Source organism: Entelurus aequoreus, linkage group LG01, assembly GCF_033978785.1.
Source record: "Entelurus aequoreus isolate RoL-2023_Sb linkage group LG01, RoL_Eaeq_v1.1, whole genome shotgun sequence".
Taxonomy (NCBI): Eukaryota; Metazoa; Chordata; class Actinopteri; order Syngnathiformes; family Syngnathidae; genus Entelurus; species Entelurus aequoreus.
In genome coordinates, this window is record NC_084731.1 from 88,459,323 (window position 1) to 88,483,722 (window position 24,400).

General features: G+C 44.8%; 21 non-coding genes across 21 annotated transcripts; 20 read left to right on the top strand and 1 right to left on the bottom strand.

The window, feature by feature from the left end:
• The first annotated feature begins 1,131 nt into the window (after positions 1-1,131).
• Positions 1,132-1,203, top strand: trnae-uuc (transfer RNA glutamic acid (anticodon UUC)). The gene has a single exon. It is a non-coding gene; the product is annotated as a tRNA-Glu (tRNA).
• A 1,034-nt stretch (positions 1,204-2,237) lies between these two features.
• trnal-uag (transfer RNA leucine (anticodon UAG)) lies at positions 2,238-2,319 on the top strand. Its single transcript has one exon. It is a non-coding gene; the product is annotated as a tRNA-Leu (tRNA).
• A 643-nt stretch (positions 2,320-2,962) lies between these two features.
• Positions 2,963-3,034, top strand: trnae-cuc (transfer RNA glutamic acid (anticodon CUC)). The gene has a single exon. It is a non-coding gene; the product is annotated as a tRNA-Glu (tRNA).
• An 835-nt stretch (positions 3,035-3,869) lies between these two features.
• On the top strand, positions 3,870-3,951 carry trnal-uag (transfer RNA leucine (anticodon UAG)). Its single transcript has one exon. It is a non-coding gene; the product is annotated as a tRNA-Leu (tRNA).
• A 643-nt stretch (positions 3,952-4,594) lies between these two features.
• trnae-cuc (transfer RNA glutamic acid (anticodon CUC)) lies at positions 4,595-4,666 on the top strand. Its single transcript has one exon. It is a non-coding gene; the product is annotated as a tRNA-Glu (tRNA).
• A 1,040-nt stretch (positions 4,667-5,706) lies between these two features.
• trnal-uag (transfer RNA leucine (anticodon UAG)) lies at positions 5,707-5,788 on the top strand. Its single transcript has one exon. It is a non-coding gene; the product is annotated as a tRNA-Leu (tRNA).
• Positions 5,789-7,813: 2,025 nt separating this feature from the next.
• Positions 7,814-7,895, top strand: trnal-uag (transfer RNA leucine (anticodon UAG)). The gene has a single exon. It is a non-coding gene; the product is annotated as a tRNA-Leu (tRNA).
• Positions 7,896-8,718: 823 nt separating this feature from the next.
• Positions 8,719-8,790, top strand: trnae-cuc (transfer RNA glutamic acid (anticodon CUC)). Its single transcript has one exon. It is a non-coding gene; the product is annotated as a tRNA-Glu (tRNA).
• A 1,034-nt stretch (positions 8,791-9,824) lies between these two features.
• On the top strand, positions 9,825-9,906 carry trnal-uag (transfer RNA leucine (anticodon UAG)). Its single transcript has one exon. It is a non-coding gene; the product is annotated as a tRNA-Leu (tRNA).
• Positions 9,907-10,825: 919 nt separating this feature from the next.
• On the top strand, positions 10,826-10,897 carry trnae-cuc (transfer RNA glutamic acid (anticodon CUC)). Its single transcript has one exon. It is a non-coding gene; the product is annotated as a tRNA-Glu (tRNA).
• Positions 10,898-11,932: 1,035 nt separating this feature from the next.
• trnal-uag (transfer RNA leucine (anticodon UAG)) lies at positions 11,933-12,014 on the top strand. The gene has a single exon. It is a non-coding gene; the product is annotated as a tRNA-Leu (tRNA).
• Positions 12,015-12,933: 919 nt separating this feature from the next.
• On the top strand, positions 12,934-13,005 carry trnae-uuc (transfer RNA glutamic acid (anticodon UUC)). The gene has a single exon. It is a non-coding gene; the product is annotated as a tRNA-Glu (tRNA).
• A 1,034-nt stretch (positions 13,006-14,039) lies between these two features.
• On the top strand, positions 14,040-14,121 carry trnal-uag (transfer RNA leucine (anticodon UAG)). The gene has a single exon. It is a non-coding gene; the product is annotated as a tRNA-Leu (tRNA).
• Positions 14,122-15,040: 919 nt separating this feature from the next.
• Positions 15,041-15,112, top strand: trnae-uuc (transfer RNA glutamic acid (anticodon UUC)). Its single transcript has one exon. It is a non-coding gene; the product is annotated as a tRNA-Glu (tRNA).
• A 2,463-nt stretch (positions 15,113-17,575) lies between these two features.
• On the top strand, positions 17,576-17,657 carry trnal-uag (transfer RNA leucine (anticodon UAG)). Its single transcript has one exon. It is a non-coding gene; the product is annotated as a tRNA-Leu (tRNA).
• A 919-nt stretch (positions 17,658-18,576) lies between these two features.
• trnae-cuc (transfer RNA glutamic acid (anticodon CUC)) lies at positions 18,577-18,648 on the top strand. Its single transcript has one exon. It is a non-coding gene; the product is annotated as a tRNA-Glu (tRNA).
• Positions 18,649-19,471: 823 nt separating this feature from the next.
• On the bottom strand, positions 19,472-19,543 carry trnad-guc (transfer RNA aspartic acid (anticodon GUC)). The gene has a single exon. It is a non-coding gene; the product is annotated as a tRNA-Asp (tRNA).
• Positions 19,544-19,682: 139 nt separating this feature from the next.
• trnal-uag (transfer RNA leucine (anticodon UAG)) lies at positions 19,683-19,764 on the top strand. Its single transcript has one exon. It is a non-coding gene; the product is annotated as a tRNA-Leu (tRNA).
• Positions 19,765-20,580: 816 nt separating this feature from the next.
• trnae-uuc (transfer RNA glutamic acid (anticodon UUC)) lies at positions 20,581-20,652 on the top strand. Its single transcript has one exon. It is a non-coding gene; the product is annotated as a tRNA-Glu (tRNA).
• Positions 20,653-21,663: 1,011 nt separating this feature from the next.
• trnae-cuc (transfer RNA glutamic acid (anticodon CUC)) lies at positions 21,664-21,735 on the top strand. Its single transcript has one exon. It is a non-coding gene; the product is annotated as a tRNA-Glu (tRNA).
• Positions 21,736-22,748: 1,013 nt separating this feature from the next.
• trnal-uag (transfer RNA leucine (anticodon UAG)) lies at positions 22,749-22,830 on the top strand. Its single transcript has one exon. It is a non-coding gene; the product is annotated as a tRNA-Leu (tRNA).
• Positions 22,831-24,400: the final 1,570 nt, after the last annotated feature.

Sequence of the window (24,400 nt, forward strand, 5' to 3'; positions counted from 1 at the left end):
TTAGGTGATCTATATATACAACTGATGAAAATGTTTTTGCTTTTTTCCTGACATATTTCAATGGTTATACATTCTAAGATATTATCTATAGCAAATGACATGTTTTTTACCACTTTGTAGTTCAGGTTCTTCATCACGTACACAGCTACTCCTCCTCCATTTTTGTTGGTTCTGTTGATGTAGTTTAGTTCATATCCCTCCAGATCAAAATCTATTCCTTTTTTATCATCAATCCATGTTTCTGTAACAGCAATCACTTTGAAGGGTTCGTTGATGTGTTCCAAAAAGTTCTTAATGTTGTTGTAGTTTGCATACAAGCTTCTGCTATTAAAATGAATAATTGACAATTGATCAAAAAGAACACAACCAGGGGTGAGGATGTGCGCAGTAGTCCAAATACAACACAAAATGGGTGAAAGTGTAAATACGCCATGTTTTATCAACCTAAATCATTTTGTACGTATGCAGATTACGAAGGCTTTTGGTCTGACTTCCCCACACAGTTTTAAGGATGAAGCCCAAGGATAGTGGAAAAAGGTTAGACTTTCCAAAAGAGAAGTGGATTCAGGAAGGTTCATGGCATCTGTGCCAGAAACAAAATTGTATTCATCTTCAACATCAATTATTCAATATATCAAAGGACAGTTTTGTTCCATTGACTTGGTATGGCTAAAAGGAGGACATGTATGTTTTTGTCAACCTGTCGTTTGAAGACCTGCGCCCCTACCTTAGACACTCAGGCCACTTGTATTTGTTCCTGTATTCGGATCACACCGCAGTGATAGCATGTATCGCTGGTCGGCACGGAGCGACTCGCAGGAGGGAGATGGCCTGTCTGGTGACATTGTGTGGAAACAACAACCTCACCCTCAACACGGACTACACCAAAGAGTCAATAGAGCACATGAGAAGGGAACGTCTGTACGCTCTTGTTAGAGTTGTATACTTTTTCCACCTCCAAGTCCATATTCCTGCAGCAGTTTCCTAAGACACAAAAGTTCCCGCTCAAAGACTTCAACCAATGACCGTTGCAAAACACATTTCTGACTTTGTACAACTGACATGGTACGGGTGCTTCGTGCATCCGTCAAAAAAGCAGGCAGTAGGCAAGTGTCTGGGCAAGTTGGCAGCTCCCTGGTGGTCTAGTGGCTAGGATTCGGCGCTTTCACCGCCGCGGCCCGGGTTCAATTCCCGGTCAGGGAAACACGGTCTAACCTGTCTGGGAGCAGTCAATTTACAATTGATTTCCACAATTCTCTTGTTTATGCTCATTGGATGCAAATCATTAACATTGACATTTTCAAAAAAGGCAACAGGAAAATTGTTCAACTGTTCTTCAGCGTGGAAGTCTGCACAATGGGTGTTCTTATGATGTGAAAACAAAGAGTCCAAGTGGAACTTAGCGGATACCTTTCACGTAAAACACTCAAGATAGCAGAGGATAGTTTCGATCTATCGACCTCTGGGTTATGGGCCCAGCACGCTTCCGCTGCGCCACTCAGCTAACTGTACATGCTTTCTAGCTTTATGGAGGTTTAGATTTAAATACCATCGCTTATGTTTTCCTGGTGAGAATCTTGTCTGTTTTCTGAGACGAAAATAATTTGTCCTTGTCAAATAGTACTAATGCACCCCAAAGTAGAGGCGTTTGTTTCTTCCGCAGAACTGCACTTCCAACAGTAGAGGTACCGACACTGTGGACTTAAAAAGATGAAATGCTGACAAATTTGTCAGTAAGAAAAGGTTCAAATCCCTTCTAATCTTTTACATATATTCTTGGTTTCAAATCAATCCGCAATACTGAATTTGAGTCACTGACTCTAATACACAATTTTTCCTTTTTGAAAACTTGTTATGCATCCTGATTTCGAGGAATGCAACAAACGGTAGTACAGTACTATGATATCTGTAGGACTGTGCAGTATCTCCGGGTCCACGCTTCACAATTTTCAGAGAGGCATACTGTGGTCACTGCTCAAGGTTGAACAAGATGTTCACTGATGAAAATAAGAGGAACCAAAACCATCTCCCCGTCAGGGAATCGAACCCCGGTCTTCCGCGTGACAGGCGGAGATACTGTCCACTATACTAACGAGGACTGCGTTGTCCAGTGTTTTCTAAAGGACAAGCAAACGATCCAGGCTTGTCCTTGCAACGCCACAACCAAAGCGATCCAAAGTCATACGTTTGCCGTCTCATAATGCCGATAAATTGATCCTCTGAAACGGGTAGACGGAGGTTGTGTGGCCGAGTGGTCTAAGGCGCTGGATTTAGGCTCCAGTCTCTCAGGAGGCGTGGGTTCGAATCCCACCACTGCCATTTCTGTTCTGGTACTGCAATTGTATCTTTCCTGACCTAAGCAATAAGACCTGGCTTGGTCCTCATTTGGAATGCTCTGGAAAGCTTGTGGAAATCGGGCCAAAACATTAGCTTTGGAGTTCTTTACGCTAGGAATGTGATCAAAAAGAACACAACCAGGGGTGAGGATGTGCGCAGTAGTCCAAATACAACACAAAATGGGTGAAAGCATAAATACGCCATGTTTTATCAACCTAAATCATTTTGTACGTATGCAGATTACGAAGGCCTTTGGTCTGACTTCCCCACACAGTTTTAAGGATGAAGCCCAAGGATAGTGAAAAAGGGTAGACTTTCCAAAAGAGAAGTGGATTCAGGAAGGTTCATGGCATCTGTGCCAGAAACAAAAATGTATTCATCTTCAACATGAATTATTCAATATATCAAAGGACAGTTTTGTTCCACTGACTTGGTATGGCTAAAAGGAGGACATGTATGTTTTTGTCAACCTGTCGTTTGAAGACCTGCGCCCCTACCTTAGACACTCAGGCCACTTGTATTTGTTCCTGTATTCGGATCACACCGCAGTGATAGCATGTATCGCTGGTCGGCACGGAGGCGATGCCAAGTCAGGAGGAGGCAAGAGTCTGGGTGAGTTTTCAGCTCCCTGGTGGTCTAGTGGCTAGGATTCGGCGCTCTCACCGCCGCGGCCCGGGTTCGATTCCCGGTCAGGGAAACACGGTCTAACAGGTCTGGGAGCAGTCAATTTACAATTGATTTCCACAGTTCTCTTGTTTATGCTCATTGGATGCAAATCATTAACATTGACATTGGCAACGTTGACAAAGGCAACAGGAAAATTGTTCAACTGTTCTTCAGCGTGGAAGTCTGCACAATGGGTGTTCTTATGATGTGAAAACAAAGAGTCCAGGTGGAACTTAGCGGATACCTTTCACGTAAAACACTCAAGATAGCAGAGGATAGTTTCGATCTATCGACCTCTGGGTTATGGGCCCAGCACGCTTCCGCTGCGCCACTCTGCTAACTGTACATGCTTCCTAGCTTTATGGAGGTGTGGATTGAAATACCATCGCTTATGTTTTCCTGGTGAGAATCTTGTCTGTTTTCTGAGACGAAAATAATTTGTCCTTGTCAAATAGTACTAATGCACCCCAAAGTAGAGGCGTTTGTTTCTTCCGCAGAACTGCACTTCCAACAGTAGAGGTACCGACACTGTGGACTTAAAAAGATGAAAGTATCTCCGGGTCCACGCTTCACAATTATCAGAGAGGCATACTGTGGTCACTGCTCAAGGTTGAACAAGATGTTCACTGATGAAAATAAGAGGAACCAAAACCATCTCCCCGTCAGGGAATCGAACCCCGGTCTTCCGCGTGACAGGCGGAGATACTGTCCACTATACTAACGAGGACTGCTTTGTCCAGTGTTTTCTAAAGGACAAGCAAACGATCCAGGCTTGTCCTTGCAACGCCACAACCAAAGCGATGCCAAGTCATACGTTTGCCGTCTCATAATGCCGATAAATTGATCCTCTGAAACGGGTAGACGGAGGTTGTGTGGCCGAGTGGTCTAAGGCGCTGGATTTAGGCTCCAGTCTCTCAGGAGGCGTGGGTTCGAATCCCACCACTGCCATTTCTGTTCTGGTACTGCAATTGTATCTTTCCTGACCTAAGCAATAAGACCTGGCTTGGTCCTCATTTGGAATGCTCTGGAAAGCTTGTGGAAATCGGGCCAAAACATTAGCTTTGGAGTTCTTTACGCTAGGAATGTGATCAAAAAGAACACAACCAGGGGTGAGGATGTGCGCAGTAGTCCAAATACAACACAAAATGGGTGAAAGCGTAAATATGCCATGTTTTATCAACCTAAATCATTTTGTACGTATGCAGATTACGAAGGCTTTTGGTCTGACTTCCCCACACAGTTTTAAGGATGAAGCCCAAGGATAGTGAAAAAGGGTAGACTTTCCAAAAGAGAAGTGGATTCAGGAAGGTTCATGGCATCTGTGCCAGAAACAAAAATGTATTCATCTTCAACATCAATTATTCAATATATCAAAGGACAGTTTTGTTCCATTGACTTGGTATGGTTAAAAGGTGGACATGTATGTTTTTGTCAACCTGTCGTTTGAAGACCTGCGCCCCTACCTTAGACACTCAGGCCACTTGTATTTGTTCCTGTATTCGGATCACACCGCAGTGATAGCATGTATCGCTGGTCGGCACGGAGGCGATGCCAAGTCAGGAGGAGGCAAGAGTCTGGGTGTGTTGTCAGCTCCCTGGTGGTCTAGTGGCTAGAATTCGGCGCTCTCACCGCCGCGGCCCGGGTTCGATTCCCGGTCAGGGAAACACGGTCTAACAGGTCTGGGAGCAGTCAATTTACAATTGATTTCCACAGTTCTCTTGTTTATGCTCATTGGATGCAAATCATTAACATTGACATTGGCAACGTTGACAAAGGCAACAGGAAAATTGTTCAACTGTTCTTCAGCGTGGAAGTCTGCACAATGGGTGTTCTTATGATGTGAAAACAAAGAGTCCAGGTGGAACTTAGCGGATACCTTTCACGTAAAACACTCAAGATAGCAGAGGATAGTTTCGATCTATCGACCTCTGGGTTATGGGCCCAGCACGCTTCCGCTGCGCCACTCTGCTAACTGTACATGTTTCCTAGCTTTATGGAGGTGTAGATTGAAATACCATCGCTTATGTTTTCCTGGTGAGAATCTTGTCTGTTTTCTGAGACGAAAATAATTTGTCCTTGTCAAATAGTACTAATGCACCCCAAAGTAGAGGCGTTTGTTTCTTCCGCAGAACTGCACTTCCAACAGTAGAGGTACCGACACTGTGGACTTAAAAAGATGAAATGCTGACAAATTTGTCAGTAAGAAAAGGTTCAAATCCCTTCTAATATTTTACATATATTCTTGGTTTCAAATCAATCCGAAATACTGAATTTGAGTCACTTACTCTAATACACAATTTTTCCTTTTTGAAAACTTGTTATACATCCTGATTTCGAGGAATGCAACAAACGGTAGTACAGTACTGTGATATCTGTAGGACTGTGCAGTATCTCCGGGTCCACGCTTCACAATTATCAGAGAGGCATACTGTGGTCACTGCTCAAGGTTGAACAAGATGTTCACTGATGAAAATAAGAGGAACCAAAACCATCTCCCCGTCAGGGAATCGAACCCCGGTCTTCCGCGTGACAGGCGGAGATACTGTCCACTATACTAACGAGGACTGCTTTATCCAGTGTTTTCTAAAGGACAAGCAAACGATCCAGGCTTGTCCTTGCAACGCCACAACCAAAGCGATGCCAAGTCATACGTTTGCCGTCTCATAATGCCGATAAATTGATCCTCTGAAACAGGTAGACGGAGGTTGTGTGGCCGAGTGGTCTAAGGCGCTGGATTTAGGCTCCAGTCTCTCAGGAGGCGTGGGTTCGAATCCCACCACTGCCATTTCTGTTCTGGTACTGCAATTGTATCTTTCCTGACCTAAGCAATAAGACCTGGCTTGGTCCTCATTTGGAATGCTCTGGAAAGCTTGTGGAAATCGGGCCAAAACATTAGCTTTGGAGTTCTTTACGCTAGGAATGTGATCAAAAAGAACACAACCAGGGGTGAGGATGTGCGCAGTAGTCCAAATACAACACAAAATGGGTGAAAGCGTAAATATGCCATGTTTTATCAACCTAAATCATTTTGTACGTATGCAGATTACGAAGGCTTTTGGTCTGACTTCCCCACACAGTTTTAAGGATGAAGCCCAAGGATAGTGAAAAAGGGTAGACTTTCCAAAAGAGAAGTGGATTCAGGAAGGTTCATGGCATCTGTGCCAGAAACAAAAATGTATTCATCTTCAACATCAATTATTCAATATATCAAAGGACAGTTTTGTTCCATTGACTTGGTATGGCTAAAAGGTGGACATGTATGTTTTTGTCAACCTGTCGTTTGAAGACCTGCGCCCCTACCTTAGACACTCAGGCCACTTGTATTTGTTCCTGTATTCGGATCACACCGCAGTGATAGCATGTATCGCTGGTCGGCACGGAGCAACACACAGGAGGGAGATGGCCTGTCTGGTGACATTGTGTGGAAACAACAACCTCACCCTCAACACGGACTACACCAAGGAGTCAATAGAGCACATGAGAAGGGAACGTCTGTACGCTCTTGTTAGAGTTGTATACTTTTTCCACCTCCAAGTCCATATTCCTGCAGCAGTTTCCTAAGACACAAAAGTTCCCGCTCAAAGACTTCAACCAATGACCGTTGCAAAACACATTTCTGACTTTGTACAACTGACGTGGTACGGGTGCTTCGTGCATCCGTCAAAAAAGCAGGCAGGAGGAAAGAGTCTGGGTAAGTTGGCAGCTCCCTGGTGGTCCGGTGGCTAGGATTCGGCGCTTTCACCGCCGCGGCCGGGGTTCGATTCCCGGTCAGGGAAACACGGTCTAACCTGTCTGGGAGCAGTCAATTTACAATTGATTTCCACGATTCTCTTGTTTATGCTCATTGGATGCAAATCATTAACATTGACATTTTCAAAAAAGGCAACAGGAAAATTGTTCAACTGTTCTTCAGCGTGGAAGTCTGCACAATGGGTGTTCTTATGATGTGAAAACAAAGAGTCCAAGTGGAACTTAGCGGATACCTTTCACGTAAAACACTCAAGATAGCAGAGGATAGTTTCGATCTATCGACCTCTGGGTTATGGGCCCAGCACGCTTCCGCTGCGCCACTCTGCTAACTGTACATGCTTCCTAGCTTTATGGAGGTGTAGATTTAAATACCATCGCTTATGTTTTCCTGGTGAGAATCTTGTCTGTTTTCTGAGACGAAAATAATTTGTCCTTGTCAAATAGTACTAATGCACCCCAAAGTAGAGGCGTTTGTTTCTTCCGCAGAACTGCACTTCCAACAGTAGAGGTACCGACACTGTGGACTTAAAAAGATGAAATGCTGACAAATTTGTCAGTAAGAAAAGGTTCAAATCCCTTCTAATCTTTTACATATATTCTTGGTTTCAAATCAATCCGCAATACTGAATTTGAGTCACTGACTCTAATACACAATTTTTCCTTTTTGAAAACTTGTTATGCATCCTGATTTCGAGGAATGCAACAAACGGTAGTACAGTACTATGATATCTGTAGGACTGTGCAGTATCTCCGGGTCCACGCTTCACAATTTTCAGAGAGGCATACTGTGGTCACTGCTCAAGGTTGAACAAGATGTTCACTGATGAAAATAAGAGGAACCAAAACCATCTCCCCGTCAGGGAATCGAACTCCGGTTTTCCGCGTGACAGGCGGAGATACTGTCCACTATACTAACGAGGACTGCGTCGTGCAGTCTTTTCTAAAGGACAAGCAAACGATCCAGGCTTGTCCTTGCAACGCCACAACCAAAGCGATGCCAAGTCATACGTTTGCCGTCTCATAATGCCGATAAATTGATCCTCTGAAACGGGTAGACGGAGGTTGTGTGGCCGAGTGGTCTAAGGCGCTGGATTTAGGCTCCAGTCTCTCAGGAGGCGTGGGTTCGAATCCCACCACTGCCATTTCTGTTCTGGTACTGCAATTGTATCTTTCCTGACCTAAGCAATAAGACCTGGCTTGGTCCTCATTTGGAAAGCTTGTGGAAATCGGGCCAAAACATTAGCTTTGGAGTTCTTTACGCTAGGAATGTGATCAAAAAGAACACAACCAGGGGTGAGGATGTGCGCAGTAGTCCAAATACAACACAAAATGGGTGAAAGTGTAAATACGCAATGTTTTATCAACCTAAATCATTTTGTACGTATGCAGATTACAAAGGCTTTTGGTCTGACTTCCCCACACAGTTTTAAGGATGAAGCCCAAGGATAGTGAAAAAGGGTAGACTTTCCAAAAGGACAGTTTTGTTCCAATGACTTGGTATGGCTAAAAGGAGGACATGTATGTTTTTGTCAACCTGTCGTTTGAAGACCTGCGCCCCTACCTTAGACACTCAGGCCACTTGTATTTGTTCCTGTATTCGGATCACACCGCAGTGATAGCATGTATCGCTGGTCGGCACGGAGTGACTTGCAGGAGGGAGATGGCCTGTCTGGTGACATTGTGTGGAAACAACAACCTCACCCTCAACACGGACTACACCAAGGAGTCAATAGAGCACATGAGAAGGGAACGTCTGTACGCTCTTGTTAGAGTTGTATACTTTTTCCACCTCCAAGTCCATATTCCTGCAGCAGTTTCCTAAGACACAAAAGTTCCCGCTCAAAGACTTCAACCAATGACCGTTGCAAAACACATTTCTGACTTTGTACAACAGACATGGTACGGGTGCTTCGTGCATCCGTCAAAAAAGCAGGCAGGGGGCAAGAGTCTGGGTAAGTTGTCAGCTCCCTGGTGGTCTAGTGGCTAGGATTCGGCGCTCTCACCGCCGCGGCCCGGGTTCGATTCCCGGTCAGGGAAACACGGTCTAACCTGTCTGGGAGCAGTCAATTTACAATTGATTTCCACAATTCTCTTGTTTATGCTCATTGGATGCAAATCATTAACATTGACATTTTCAAAAAAGGCAACAGGAAAATTGTTCAACTGTTCTTCAGCGTGGAAGTCTGCACAATTTGTGTTCTTATGATGTGAAAACAAAGAGTCCAAGTGGAACTTAGCGGATACCTTTCACGTAAAACACTCAAGATAGCAGAGGATAGTTTCGATCTATCGACCTCTGGGTTATGGGCCCAGCACGCTTCCGCTGCGCCAGTCTGCTAACTGTACATGCTTCCTAGCTTTATGGAGGTGTAGATTGAAATACCATCGCTTATGTTTTCCTGGTGAGAATCTTGTCTGTTTTCTGAGACGAAAATAATTTGTCCTTGTCAAATAGTACTAATGCACCCCAAAGTAGAGGCGTGTGTTTCTTCCGCAGAACTATACTTCCAACAGTACAGGTACCGACACTGTGGACTTAAAAAGATGAAATGCTGACAAATTTGGCAGTAAGAAAAGGTTCAAATCCCTTCTAATCTTTTACATATATTCTTGGTTTCAAATCAATCCGCAATACTGAATTTGAGTCACTGACTCTAATACACAATTTTTCCTTTTTGAAAACTTGTTATGCATCCTGATTTCGAGGAATGCAACAAACGGTAGTACAGTACTATGATATCTGTAGGACTGTGCAGTATCTCCAGGTACACGCTTCACAATTATCAGAGAGGCATACTGTGGTCACTGCTCAAGGTTGAACAAGATGTTCACTGATGAAAATAAGAGGAACCAAAACCATCTCCCCGTCAGGGAATCGAACCCCGGTCTTCCGCGTGACAGGCGGAGATACTGTCCACTATACTAACGAGGACTGCGTTGTCCAGTGTTTTCTAAAGGACAAGCAAACGATCCAGGCTTGTCCCTGCAACGCCACAACCAAAGGGATGCCATGTCATACGCTTGCCGTCTCATAATGCCGATAAATTGATCCTCTGAAACGGGTAGATGGAGGTTGTGTGGCCGAGTGGTCTAAGGCGCTGGATTTAGGCTCCAGTCTCTCAGGAGGCGTGGGTTCGAATCCCACCACTGCCATTTCTGTTCTGGTACTGCAATTGTATCTTTCCTGACCTAAGCAATAAGACCTGCCTTGCTCCTCATTTGGAATGCTCTGGAAAGCTTGTGGAAATCGGGCCAAAACATTAGCTTTGGAGTTCTTTACGCTAGGAATGTGATCAAAAAGAACACAACCAGGGGTGAGGATGTGCGCAGTAGTCCAAATACAACACAAAATGGGTGAAAGTGTAAATACGCCATGTTTTATCAACCTAAATCATTTTGTACGTATGCAGATTACGAAGGCTTTTGGTCTGACTTCCCCACACAGTTTTAAGGATGAAGCCCAAGGATAGTGAAAAAGGGTAGACTTTCCAAAAGAGAAGTGGATTCAGGAAGGTTCATGGCATCTGTGCCAGAAACAAAAATGTATTCATCTTCAACATCAATTATTCAATATATCAAAGGACAGTTTTGTTCCAATGACTTGGTATGGCTAAAAGGAGGACATGTATGTTTTTGTCAACCTGTCGTTTGAAGACCTGCGCCCCTACCTTAGACACTCAGGCCACTTGTATTTGTTCCTGTATTCGGATCACACCGCAGTGATAGCATGTATCGCTGGTCGGCACGGAGCGACACACAGGAGGGAGATGGCCTGTCTGGTGACATTGTGTGGAAACAACAACCTCACCCTCAACACGGACTACACCAAGGAGTCAATAGAGCACATGAGAAGGGAACGTCTGTACGCTCTTGTTAGAGTTGTATACTTTTTCCACCTCCAAGTCCATATTCCTGCAGCAGTTTCCTAAGACACAAAAGTTCCCGCTCAAAGACTTCAACCAATGACCGTTGCAAAACACATTTCTGACTTTGTACAACTGACATGGTACGGGTGCTTCGTGCATCCGTCAAAAAAGCAGGCAGGAGGCAAGAGTCTGGGTAAGTTGGCAGCTCCCTGGTGGTCTAGTGGCTAGGATTCGGCGCTCTCACCGCCGCGGCCCGGGTTCGATTCCCGGTCAGGGAAACACAGTCTAACCTGTCTGGGAGCAGTCAATTTACAATTGATTTCCACGATTCTCTTGTTTATGCTCATTGGATGCAAATCATTAACATTGACATTTTCAAAAAAGGCAACAGGAAAATTGTTCAACTGTTCTTCAGCGTGGAAGTCTGCACAATGGGTGTTCTTATGATGTGAAAACAAAGAGTCCAAGTGGAACTTAGCGGATACCTTTCACGTAAAACACTCAAGATAGCAGAGGATAGTTTCGATCTATCGACCTCTGGGTTATGGGCCCAGCACGCTTCCGCTGCGCCACTCTGCTAACTGTACATGCTTCCTAGCTTTATGGAGGTGTAGATTTAAATACCATCGCTTATGTTTTCCTGGTGAGAATCTTGTCTGTTTTCTGAGACGAAAATAATTTGTCCTTGTCAAATAGTACTAATGCACCCCAAAGTAGAGGCGTTTGTTTCTTCCGCAGAACTGCACTTCCAACAGTAGAGGTACCGACACTGTGGACTTAAAAAGATGAAATGCTGACAAATTTGGCAGTAAGAAAAGGTTCAAATCCCTTCTAATCTTTTACATATATTCTTGGTTTCAAATCAATCCGCAATACTGAATTTGAGTCACTGACTCTAATACACAATTTTTCCTTTTTGAAAACTTGTTATGCATCCTGATTTCGAGGAATGCAACAAACGGTAGTACAGTACTATGATATCTGTAGGACTGTGCAGTATCTCCGGGTCCACGCTTCACAATTTTCAGAGAGGCATACTGTGGTCACTGCTCAAGGTTGAACAAGATGTTCACTGATGAAAATAAGAGGAACCAAAAACCATCTCCCCGTCAGGGAATCGAACCCCGGTCTTCCGCGTGACAGGCGGAGATACTGTCCACTATACTAACGAGGACTGCTTTGTCCAGTGTTTCCTAAAGGACAAGCAAACGATCCAGGCTTGTCCTTGCAACGCCACAACCAAAGCGATGCCAAGTCATACGTTTGCCGTCTCATAATGCCGATAAATTGATCCTCTGAAACGGGTAGACGGAGGTTGTGTGGCCGAGTGGTCTAAGGCGCTGGATTTAGGCTCCAGTCTCTCAGGAGGCGTGGGTTCGAATCCCACCACTGCCATTTCTGTTCTGGTACTGCAATTGTATCTTTCCTGACCTAAGCAATAAGACCTGGCTTGGTCCTCATTTGGAATGCTCTGGAAAGCTTGTGGAAATCGGGCCAAAACATTAGCTTTGGAGTTCTTTACGCTAGGAATGTGATCAAAAAGAACACAACCAGGGGTGAGGATGTGCGCAGTAGTCCAAATACAACACAAAATGGGTGAAAGCGTAAATACGCCATGTTTTATCAACCTAAATCATTTTGTACGTATGCAGATTACGAAGGCTTTTGGTCTGACTTCCCCACACAGTTTTAAGGATGAAGCCCAAGGATAGTGAAAAAGGGTAGACTTTCCAAAAGAGAAGTGGATTCAGGAAGGTTCATGGCATCTGTGCCAGAAACAAAAATGTATTCATCTTCAACATCAATTATTCAATATATCAAAGGACAGTTTTGTTCCATTGACTTGGTATGGCTAAAAGGTGGACATGTATGTTTTGGTCAACCTGTCGTTTGACAACCTGCGCCCCTACCTTAGACACTCAGGCCACTTGTATTTGTTCCTGTATTCGGATCACACCGCAGTGATAGCATGTATCGCTGGTCGGCACGGAGCGACACACAGGAGGGAGATGGCCTGTCTGGTGACATTGTGTGGAAACAACAACCTCACCCTCAACACGGACTACACCAAGGAGTCAATAGAGCACATGAGAAGGGAACGTCTGTACGCTCTTGTTAGAGTTGTATACTTTTTCCACCTCCAAGTCCATATTCCTGCAGCAGTTTCCTAAGACACAAAAGTTCCCGCTCAAAGACTTCAACCAATGACCGTTGCCAAACACAATTCTGACTTTGTACAACTGACATGGTACGGGTGCTACGTGCATCCGTCAAAAAAGCAGGCAGGAGGCAAGAGTCTGGGTAAGTTGTCAGCTCCCTGGTGGTCTAGTGGCTAGGATTCGGCGCTTTCACCGCCGCGGCCCGGGTTCGATTCCCGGTCAGGGAAACACGGTCTAACCTGTCTGGGAGCAGTCAATTTACAATTGATTTCCACGATTCTCTTGTTTATGCTCATTGGATGCAAATCATTAACATTGACATTTTCAAAAAAGGCAGCAGGAAAATTGTTCAACTGTTCTTCAGCGTGGAAGTCTGCACAATGGGTGTTCTTATGATGTGAAAACAAAGAGTCCAAGTGGAACTTAGCGGACACCTTTCACGTAAAACACTCAAGATAGCAGAGGATAGTTTCGATCTATCGACCTCTGGGTTATGTGCCCAGCACGCTTCCGCTGAGCCACTCTGCTAACCGTACATGCTTCCTAGCTTTATGGAGGTGTAGATTGAAATACCATCGCTTATGTTTTCCTGGTGAGAATCTTGTCTGTTTTCTGAGACGAAAATAATTTGTCCTTGTCAAATAGTACTAATGCACCCCAAAGTAGAGGCGTTTGTTTCTTCCGCAGAACTGCACTTCCAACAGTAGAGGTACCGACACTGTGGACTTAAAAAGATGAAATGCTGACAAATTTGTCAGTAAGAAAAGGTTCAAATCCCTTCTAATCTTTTACATATATTCTTGGTTTCAAATCAATCCGCAATACTGAATTTGAGTCACTGACTCTAATACACAATTTTTCCTTTTTGAAAACTTGTTATGCATCCTGATTTCGAGGAATCCAACAAACGGTAGTACAGTACTATGATATCTGTAGGACTGTGCAGTATCTCCGGGTCCACGCTTCACAATTTTCAGAGAGGCATACTATGGTCACTGCTCAAGGTTGAACAAGATGTTCACTGATGAAAATAAGAGGAACCAAAACCATCTCCCCGTCAGGGAATCGAAACCCAGTCTCCCGCGTGACAGGCGGAGATACTGTCCACTATACTAACGAGGACTGCGTTGTCCAGTGTTTTCTAAAGGACAAGCAAACGATCCAGGCTTGTTCCTGCAACGCCACAACCAAAGCGATGCCAAGTCATACGCTTGCCGTCTCATAATGCCGATAAATTGATCCTCTGAAACGGGTAGACGGAGGTTGTGTGGCCGAGTGGTCTAAGGCGCTGGATTTAGGCTCCAGTCTCTCAGGAGGCGTGGGTTCGAATCCCACCACTGCCATTTCTGTTCTGGTACTGCAATTGTATCTTTCCTGACCTAAGCAATAAGACCTGGCTTGGTCCTCATTTGGAATGCTCTGGAAAACTTGTGGAAATCGGGCCAAAACATTAGCTTTGGAGTTCTTTACGCTAGGAATGTGATCAAAAAGAACACAACCAGGGGTGAGGATGTGCGCAGTAGTCCAAATACAACACAAAATGGGTGAAAGTGTAAATACGCCATGTTTTATCAACCTAAATCATTTTGTACGTATGCAGATTACGAAGGCTTTTGGTCTGACTTCCCCACACAGTTTTAAGGATGAAGCCCAAGGATAGTGAAAAAGGGTAGACTTTCCAAAAGAGAAGTGGATTCAGGAAGGTTCATGGCATCTGTGCCAGAAACAAAAATGTATTCATCTTCAACATCAATTATTCAATATATCAAAGGACAGTTTTGTTCCAATGACTTGGTATGGCTAAAAGGAGGACATGTATGTTTTTGTCAACCTGTTGTTTGAAGACCTGCGCCCCTACCTTAGACACTCAGGCCACTTGTATTTGTTCCTGTATTCGGAACACACCGCAGTGATAGCATGTATCGCTGGTCGGCACGGAGCGACACACAGGAGGGAGATGGCCTGTCTGGTGACATTGTGTGGAAACAACAACCTCACCCTCAACACGGACTACACCAAGGAGTCAATAGAGCAAATGAGAAGGGAACGTCTGTACGCTCTTGTTAGAGTTGTATACTTTTTCCACCTCCAAGTCCATATTCCTGCAGCAGTTTCCTAAGACACAAAAGTTCCCGCTCAAAGACTTCAACCAATGACCGTTGCCAAACACATTTCTGACTTTGTACAACTGACATGGTACGGGTGCTACGTGCATCCGTCAAAAAAGCAGGCAGGAGGCAAGAGTCTGGGAAAGTTGTCAGCTCCCTGGTGGTCTAGTGGCTAGGATTCGGCGCTTTCACCGCCGCGGCCCGGGTTCGATTCCCGGTCAGGGAAACACGATTTGACCTGTCTGGGAGCAGTCAATTTACAATTGAATTCCACAATTCTCTTGTTTATGCTCTTTGAATGCAAATCATTGACATTGACATTTTCAAAAAAGACAAAAGGGAAATTGTGCAACTGTTCTTCAGTGTGGAAGTCTGCACAATGGGTGTTCTTATGATGTGAAAACAAAGAGTCCAAGTGGAACTTAGCGGATACCTTTCACGTAAAACACTCAAGATAGCAGAGGATAGTTTCGATCTATCGACCTCTGGGTTATGGGCCCAGCACGCTTCCGCTGCGCCACTCTGCTAACTGTACATGCTTCCTAGCTTTATGGAGGTGTAGATTGAAATACCATCGCTTATGTTTTCCTGGTGAGAATCTTGTCTGTTTTCTGAGACGAAAATAATTTGTCCTTGTCAAATAGTACTAATGCACCCCAAAGTAGAGGCGTTTGTTTCTTCCGCAGAACTGCACTTCCAACAGTAGAGGTACCGACACTGTGGACTTAAAAAGATGAAATGCTGACAAATTTGTCAGTAAGAAAAGGTTCAAATCCCTTCTAATCTTTTACATATATTCTTGGTTTCAAATCAATCCGCAATACTGAATTTGAGTCACTGACTCTAATACACAATTTTTCCTTTTTGAAAACTTGTTATGCATCCTGATTTCGAGGAATGCAACAAACGGTAGTACAGTACTATGATATCTGTAGGACTGTGCAGTATCTCCGGGTCCACGCTTCACAATTTTCAGAGAGGCATACTGTGGTCACTGCTCAAGGTTGAACAAGATGTTCACTGATGAAAATAAGAGGAACCAAAACCATCTCCCCGTCAGGGAATCGAACCCCGGTCTTCCGCGTGACAGGCGGAGATACTGTCCACTATACTAACGAGGACTGCGTTGTCCAGTGTTTTTGTCTGCCGCGCATGCGCAAGACAATTCAAACGACCCGCCCAGACTTTGACTAGGACACCGCCCCCTACTCCAGTGACAAGAGAAGGAGGTATTAACACGCCCCCTCTAAGATTAATCCTGCCTCCGAAAATTAACCCCTTGTACACGTCTGACCATTTTCTCCGGCAGACATTTTTGACACATGACATTAACACTTTGGACATACTACAATATAAGTCTCTTGCCGATGCATACATGCAAGCCATTGTTGACCTTGCTTTCCCACCTGTACCTCCGGGAGGGAACCTTTGGCCAAACACTTTGGACAAAGTTAACCCTGATATACAAGGTGCCAAAAACAATATATGGCAGGACATTTTATTCATCCCATGCAAAATAGGGCTAATGACAGAGCAACAAGGAAACAACTACTTAAATTACAGATCGCTGAAGATAAAAGGTTAAAAGAACCAAAAGGTCAAAGATCAGCTAGGGTATATTCAGCAGTGGGTGACCTTGCTTTTGAGTTCCAACAGGTGGAGGAAAGAATCCTCAACAGACGTGCGGTTGGACTCGGGTGGTGGACAACACGATGCTTCAAAGCCGGTCTGGGGTAGACACTGTTTCGGCTGTGACCAGCCTGGTCACTGGAGTCGTGACTGTCCGAACATTTCCGAACACGAAAGGTTCCGTCGTGCCAACAAACGAACACGAAGGCGTGTAAGAGGACGCCCACATCAGGAGCCGCAGCAGGATGTGAAAACAAAGAGTCCAAGTGGAAATTAGCGGATACCTTTCACGTAAAACACTCAAGATAGCAGAGGACAGTTTCGATCTATCGACCTCTGGGTTATGGGCCCAGCACGCTTTCGCTGCGCCACTCTGCCAACTGTACATGGTTCCTAGCTTTATGGAGGTGTAGATTTAAATACCATCGCTTATGTTTTCCTGGTGAGAATCTTGTCTGTTTTCTGAGCCAAAAACAATTTGTCCTTGTCAAATAGTACTAATGCACCCCAAAGTAGAGGCGTTTGTTTCTTCCGCAGAACTGCACTTCCAACAGTAGAGGTACAGACACTGTGGACTTAAAAAGATGAAATGCTGACAAATTTGGCAGTAAGAAAAGGTTCAAATCCCTTCTAATCTTTTACATATATTCTTGGTTTCAAATCAATCCGCAATACTGAATTTGAGTCACTGACTCTAATACACAATTTTTCCTTTTTGAAAACTTGTTATGCATCCTGATTTCGAGGAATGCTACAAACGGTAGTACAGTACTATGATATCTGTAGGACTGTGCAGTATCTCCGGGTCCACGCTTCACAATTATCAGAGAGGCATACTGTGGTCACTGCTCAAGGTTGAACAAGATGTCAAGCGGTCTTCCGCGTGACAGGCGGAGATACTGTCCACTATACTAACGAGGACTGCGTTGTCCAGTGTTTTCTAAAGGACAAGCAAACGATCCAGGCTTGTCCCTGCAACGCCACAACCAAAGAGATGCCATGTCATACGTTTGCCGTCTCATAATGCCGATAAATTGATCCTCTGAAACGGGTAGACGGAGGTTGTGTGGCCGAGTGGTCTAAGGCGCTGGATTTAGGCTCCAGTCTCTCAGGAGGCGTGGGTTCGAATCCCACCACTGCCATTTCTGTTCTGGTACTGCAATTGTATCTTTCCTGACCTAAGCAATAAGACCTGGCTTGGTCCTCATTTGGAATGCTCTGGAAAGCTTGTGGAAATCGGGCCAAAACATTAGCTTTGGAGTTCTTTACGCTAGGAATGTGATCAAAAAGAACACAACCAGGGGTGAGGATGTGCGCAGTAGTCCAAATACAACACAAAATGGGTGAAAGTGTAAATACGCCATGTTTTATCAACCTAAATCATTTTGTACGTATGCAGATTACGAAGGCTTTTGGTCTGACTTCCCCACACAGTTTTAAGGATGAAGCCCAAGGATAGTGAAAAAGGGTAGACTTTCCAAAAGAGAAGTGGATTCAGGAAGGTTCATGGCATCTGTGCCAGAAACAAAAATGTATTCATCTTCAACATCAATTATTCAATATATCAAAGGACAGTTTTGTTCCAATGACTTGGTATGGCTAAAAGGAGGACATGTATGTTTTTGTCAACCTGTTGTTTGAAGACCTGCGCCCCTACCTTAGACACTCAGGCCACTTGTATTTGTTCCTGTATTCGGAACACACCGCAGTGATAGCATGTATCGCTGGTCGGCACGGAGCGACACACAGGAGGGAGATGGCCTGTCTGGTGACATTGTGTGGAAACAACAACCTCACCCTCAACACGGACTACACCAAGGAGTCAATAGAGCACATGAGAAGGGAACGTCTGTACGCTCTTGTTAGAGTTGTATACTTTTTCCACCTCCAAGTCCATATTCCTGCAGCAGTTTCCTAAGACACAAAAGTTCCCGCTCAAAGACTTCAACCAATGACCGTTGCAAAACACATTTCTGACTTTGTACAAGTGACGTGGTACGGGTGCTTCGTGCATCCGTCAAAAAAGCAGGCAGGAGGCAAGAGTCTGGGTAAGTTGGCAGCTCCCTGGTGGTCTAGTGGCTAGGATTCGGCGCTCTCACCGCCGCGGCCCGGGTTCGATTCCCGGTCAGGGAAACACGGTCTAACCTGTCTGGGAGCAGTCAATTTACAATTGATTTCCACGATTCTCTTGTTTATGCTCATTGGATGCAAATCATTAACATTGACATTTTCAAAAAAGGCAACAGGAAAATTGTTCAACTGTTCTTCAGCGTGGAAGTCTGCACAATGGGTGTTCTTATGATGTGAAAACAAAGAGTCCAAGTGGAACTTAGCGGATACCTTTCACGTAAAACACTCAAGATAGCAGAGGATAGTTTCGATCTATCGACCTCTGGGTTATGGGCCCAGCACGCTTCCGCTGCGCCACTCTGCTAACTGTACATGCTTCCTAGCTTTATGGAGGTGTAGATTTAAATACCATCGCTTATGTTTTCCTGGTGAGAATCTTGTCTGTTTTCTGAGACGAAAATAATTTGTCCTTGTCAAATAGTACTAATGCACCCCAAAGTAGAGGCGTTTGTTTCTTCCGCAGAACTGCACTTCCAACAGTAGAGGTACCGACACTGTGGACTTAAAAAGATGAAATGCTGACAAATTTGGCAGTAAGAAAAGGTTCAAATCCCTTCTAATCTTTTACATATATTCTTGGTTTCAAATCAATCCGCAATACTGAATTTGAGTCACTGAGTCTAATACACAATTTTTCCTTTTTGAAAACTTGTAATGCATCCTGATTTCGAGGAATGCAACAAACGGTAGTACAGTACTATGATATCTGTAGGACTGTGCAGTATCTCCGGGTCCACGCTTCACAATTTTCAGAGAGGCATACTGTGGTCACTGCTCAAGGTTGAACAAGATGTTCACTGATGAAAATAAGAGGAACCAAAACCATCTCCCCGTCAGGGAATCGAACCCTGGTCTTCCGCGTGACAGGCGGAGATACTGTCCACTATACTAACGAGGACTGCGTTGTCCAGTGTTTTCTAAAGGACAAGCAAACGATCCAGGCTTGTCCCTGCAACGCCACAACCAAAGAGATGCCATGTCATACGTTTGCCGTCTCATAATGCAGATAAATTGATCCTCTGAAACGGGTAGACGGAGGTTGTGTGGCCGAGTGGTCTAAGGCGCTGGATTTAGGCTCCAGTCTCTCAGGAGGCGTGGGTTCGAATCCCACCACTGCCATTTCTGTTCTGGTACTGCAATTGTATCTTTCCTGACCTAAGCAATAACACAACCAGGGGTGAGGATGTGCACAGTAGTCCAAATACAACACAAAATGGGTGAAAGTGTAAATACGCCATGTTTTATCAACCTAAATCATTTTGTACGTATGCAGATTACGAAGGCTTTTGGTCTGACTTCCCCACACAGTTTTAAGTATGAAGCCCAAGGATAGTGAAAAAGGGTAGACTTTCCAAAAGAGAAGTGGATTCAGGAAGGTTCATGGCATCTGTGCCAGAAACAAAAATGTATTCATCTTCAACATCAATTATTCAATATATCAAAGGACAGTTTTGTTCCATTGACTTGGTATGGCTAAAAGGTGGACATGTATGTTTTTGTCAACCTGTCGTTTGAAGACCTGCGCCCCTACCTTAGACACTCAGGCCACTTGTATTTGTTCCTGTATTCGGATCACACCGCAGTGATAGCATGTATTGCTGGTCGGCACGGAGCAACACACAGGAGGGAGATGGCCTGTCTGGTGACATTGTGTGGAAACAACAACCTCACCCTCAACACGGACTACACCAAGGAGTCAATAGAGCACATGAGAAGGGAACGTCTGTACGCTCTTGTTAGAGTTGTATACTTTTTCCACCTCCAAGTCCATATTCCTGCAGCAGTTTCCTAAGACACAAAAGTTCCCGCTCAAAGACTTCAACCAATGACCGTTGCAAAACACATTTCTGACTTTGTACAACTGACATGGTACGGGTGCTTCGTGCATCCGTCAAAAAAGCAGGCAGGAGGCAAGAGTCTGGGTACGTTGTCAGTTCCCTGGTGGTCTAGTGGCTAGGATTCGGCGCTTTCACCACCGCGGCCCGGGTTCGATTCCCGGTCAGGGAAACACGGTTTGACCTGTCTGGGAGCAGTCAATTTACAATTGAGTTCCACAATTCTCTTGTTTATGCTCATTGGATGCAAATCATTAACATTGACATTTTCAAAAAAGGCAACAGGAAATTTGTTCAACTGTTCTTCAGCGTGGAAGTCTGCACAATGGGTGTTCTTATGATGTGAAAACAAAGAGTCCAAGTGGAACTTAGCGGATACCTTTCACGTAAAACACTCAAGATAGCAGAGGATAGTTTCGATCTATCGACCTCTGGGTTATGGGCCCAGCACGCTTTCGCTGCGCCAGTCTGCTAATTGTACATGCTTCCTAGCTTTATGGAGGTGTAGATTGAAATACCATCGCTTATGTTTTCCTGGTGAGAATCTTGTCTGTTTTCTGAGACGAAAATAATTTGTCCTTGTCAAATAGTACTAATGCACCCCAAAGTAGAGGCGTTTGTTTCTTCCGCAGAACTGCACTTCCAACAGTAGAGGTACCGACACTGTGGACTTAAAAAGAAGAAATGCTGACAAATTTGGCAGTAAGAAAAGGTTCAAATCCCTTCTAATCTTTTACATATATTCTTGGTTTCAAATCAATCCGCAATACTGAATTTGAGTCACTGACTCTAATACACAATTTTTCCTTTTTGAAAACTTGTTATGCATCCTGATTTCGAGGAATGCAACAAACGGTAGTACAGTACTATGATATCTGTAGGACTGTGCAGTATCTCCGGGTCCACGCTTCACAATTTTCAGAGAGGCATACTGTGGTCACTGCTCAAGGTTGAACAAGATGTTCACTGATGAAAATAAGAGGAACCAAAACCATCTCCCCGTCAGGGAATCGAACCCCGGTCTTCCGCGTGACAGGCGGAGATACTGTCCACTATACTAACGAGGACTGCGTTGTCCAGTGTTTTCTAAAGGACAAGCAAACGATCCAGGCTTGTCCCTGCAACGCCACAACCAGAGCGATGCCAAGTCAGGAGGAGGCAAGAGTCTGGGTGAGTTGTCAGCTCCCTGGTGGTCTAGTGGCTAGGATTCGGCGCTCTCACCGCCGCGGCCCGGGTTCGATTCCCGGTCAGGGAAACACGGTCTAACAGGTCTGGGAGCAGTCAATTTACAATTGATTTCCACAATTCTCTTGTTCATGCTCTTTGGATGCAAATCATTAACATTGACATTGGCAACGTTGACAAAAGCAACAGGAAAATTGTTCAACTGTTCTTCAGCGTGGAAGTCTGCACAATGGGTGTTCTTATGATGTGAAAACAAAGAGTCCAAGTGGAACTTAGCGGATACCTTTCACGTAAAACACTCAAGATAGCAGAGGATAGTTTCGATCTATCGACCTCTGGGTTATGGGCCCAGCACGCTTCCGCTGCGCCACTCTGCTAACTGTACATGCCTCCTAGCTTTATGGAGGTGTAGATTGAAATACCATCGCTTATGTTTTCCTGGTGAGAATCTTGTCTGTTTTCTGAGACGAAAATAATTTGTCCTTGTCAAATAGTACTAATGCACCCCAAAGTAGAGGCGTTTGTTTCTTCCGCAGAACTGCACTTCCAACAGTAGAGGTACCGACACTGTGGACTTAAAAAGATGAAATGCTGACAAATTTGGCAGTAAGAAAAGGTTCAAATCCCTTCTAATCTTTTACATATATTCTTGGTTTCAAATCAATCCGCAATACTGAATTTGAGTCACTGACTCTAATACACAATTTTTCCTTTTTGAAAACTTGTTATGCATCCTGATTTCGAGGAATGCAAGAAACGGTAGTACAGTACTATGATATCTGTAGGACTGTGCAGTATCTCCGGGTCCACGCTTCACAATTTTCAGAGAGGCATACTGTGGTCACTGCTCAAGGTTGAACAAGATGTTCACTGATGAAAATAAGAGGAACCAAAACCATCTCCCCGTCAGGGAATCGAACCCCGGTCTTCCGCGTGACAGGCGGAGATACTGTCCAGTGTTTTCTAAAGGACAAGCAAACGATCCAGGCTTGTCCCTGCAACGCCACAACCAAAGCGATGCCAAGTCATACGCTTGCCGTCTCATAATGCCGATAAATTGATCCTCTGAAACGGGTAGACGGAGGTTGTGTGGCCGAGTGGTCTAAGGCGCTGGATTTAGGCTCCGGTCTCTCAGGAGGCGTGGGTTCGAATCCCACCACTGCCATTTCTGTTCTGGTACTGCAATTGTATCTAGTGGCTAGGATTCGGCGCTCTCACCGCCGCGGCCCGGGTTTGATTCACCGTGCGTGACTGCTCGCCGTCTGTTCGCTGTTGCGAAAAAGCTAAGTATCGCTCTATCTGTGTGCTTTTAACTGTTCTACAGCTTTCTTTATCACTTCTCAAACATATTTAGTGGTACTATTTAACTTGCAAATCACCCGATCTCTGTCCCACCACCCTTTCCTCAGCTAGCTAGCTGCTAAGCTAGCGCGGAGAAAGGCAGCGCCGGTCAGTAGGAAGCTACTCCCGTAGACCGCGACCACTTCCCTGAGGACAGCAGGAACTTCACTCGGTGACAGAAAACACTGTGAGTAATGGCTTCCTGCGCGTCTTGCACCATACTCACGGAGAGGTTGGCTCTGCTAGAGGGCCGTGTCCGCCAGTTAGAACAGAGTAATGTCGTAACTTTAGATGTTGCGGACACATCTGCTAGCGTTAGCTGTAGCGAGCTAACTAGCCCAGCTTGTAGCAGTCCTAAGCGGCCTACAAGCTACGGTGTACCGGTTGAGACGCATAATAGATTTAGCTCTTTAGCTAGTCCTACACCCCAGTCTACCGGGCACCACACCTTAGTCATAGGGGACTCCATCACCCGAAACATAAAGCTTAGCAAACCAGCCACAATAAAGTGTATCCCCGGGGCCAGAGCACCTGACATTGAAGCTAATCTTAGGGAGCTAACTCGCAACAGGCCTAGTAAACACGTACGACAGGCTAATCGCACCACTAATTATGCGAATATAGTTGTACACGTTGGCTCCAATGACACTAGAATGAGACAGTCAGAGATTACAAAGAGAAACATAGCCAGGACTTGTGATCTCGCCAGAAAGATGTCCAGGCATCGCGTAATTGTCTCTGGCCCCCTGCCTGCGAGAGGCAATGATGAGAGGTATAGCAGATTAGTCTCGCTTAACAAGTGGCTGGCTAGCTACTGTAGGCAGCAGGGACTAACGTTTATTGATAACTGGCCCTCTTTCTGGGGCAAACCAGGCTTGCTGATGAGAGACGGCCTTCACCCTAACCAGGAAGGCGCCATCATCCTGTCTAGAAACATAGACTACTATTTAAGTCTCACTTGACTGACTACACTAGAGCAAGCCCAGTCACAGGCAATTACAATGTCTGTTAGTCCGGGTGAGGAGTCAGTTAAGCTAGAACTAGCCAGCGCCAGGCTGGATAATCCATGTACGCATAGCAATTCTCTTAGAATAATACACAATTCACATAATGTTTTTTCTGTTGTGTCTGTGTCAGAGGTGGACATGCATTCTACTGAGGTGGCAAATTATGATATGTCCAGTCTATTGCAGCACCAAGCAAACAATCGGAAAATTCCCGTCATATCAATTCCTAGATATGGTCGAAACTATTTAAAGTGCACTACGCATAATAAACGCAACATTGTTAATATTGCCACTACGGATAATCTTAACAAAAACTCGTCAAAACAGCCCAATACCTATAATATGGGCTTTTTAAACATAAGATCATTGTCTCCCAAGGCGTTATTG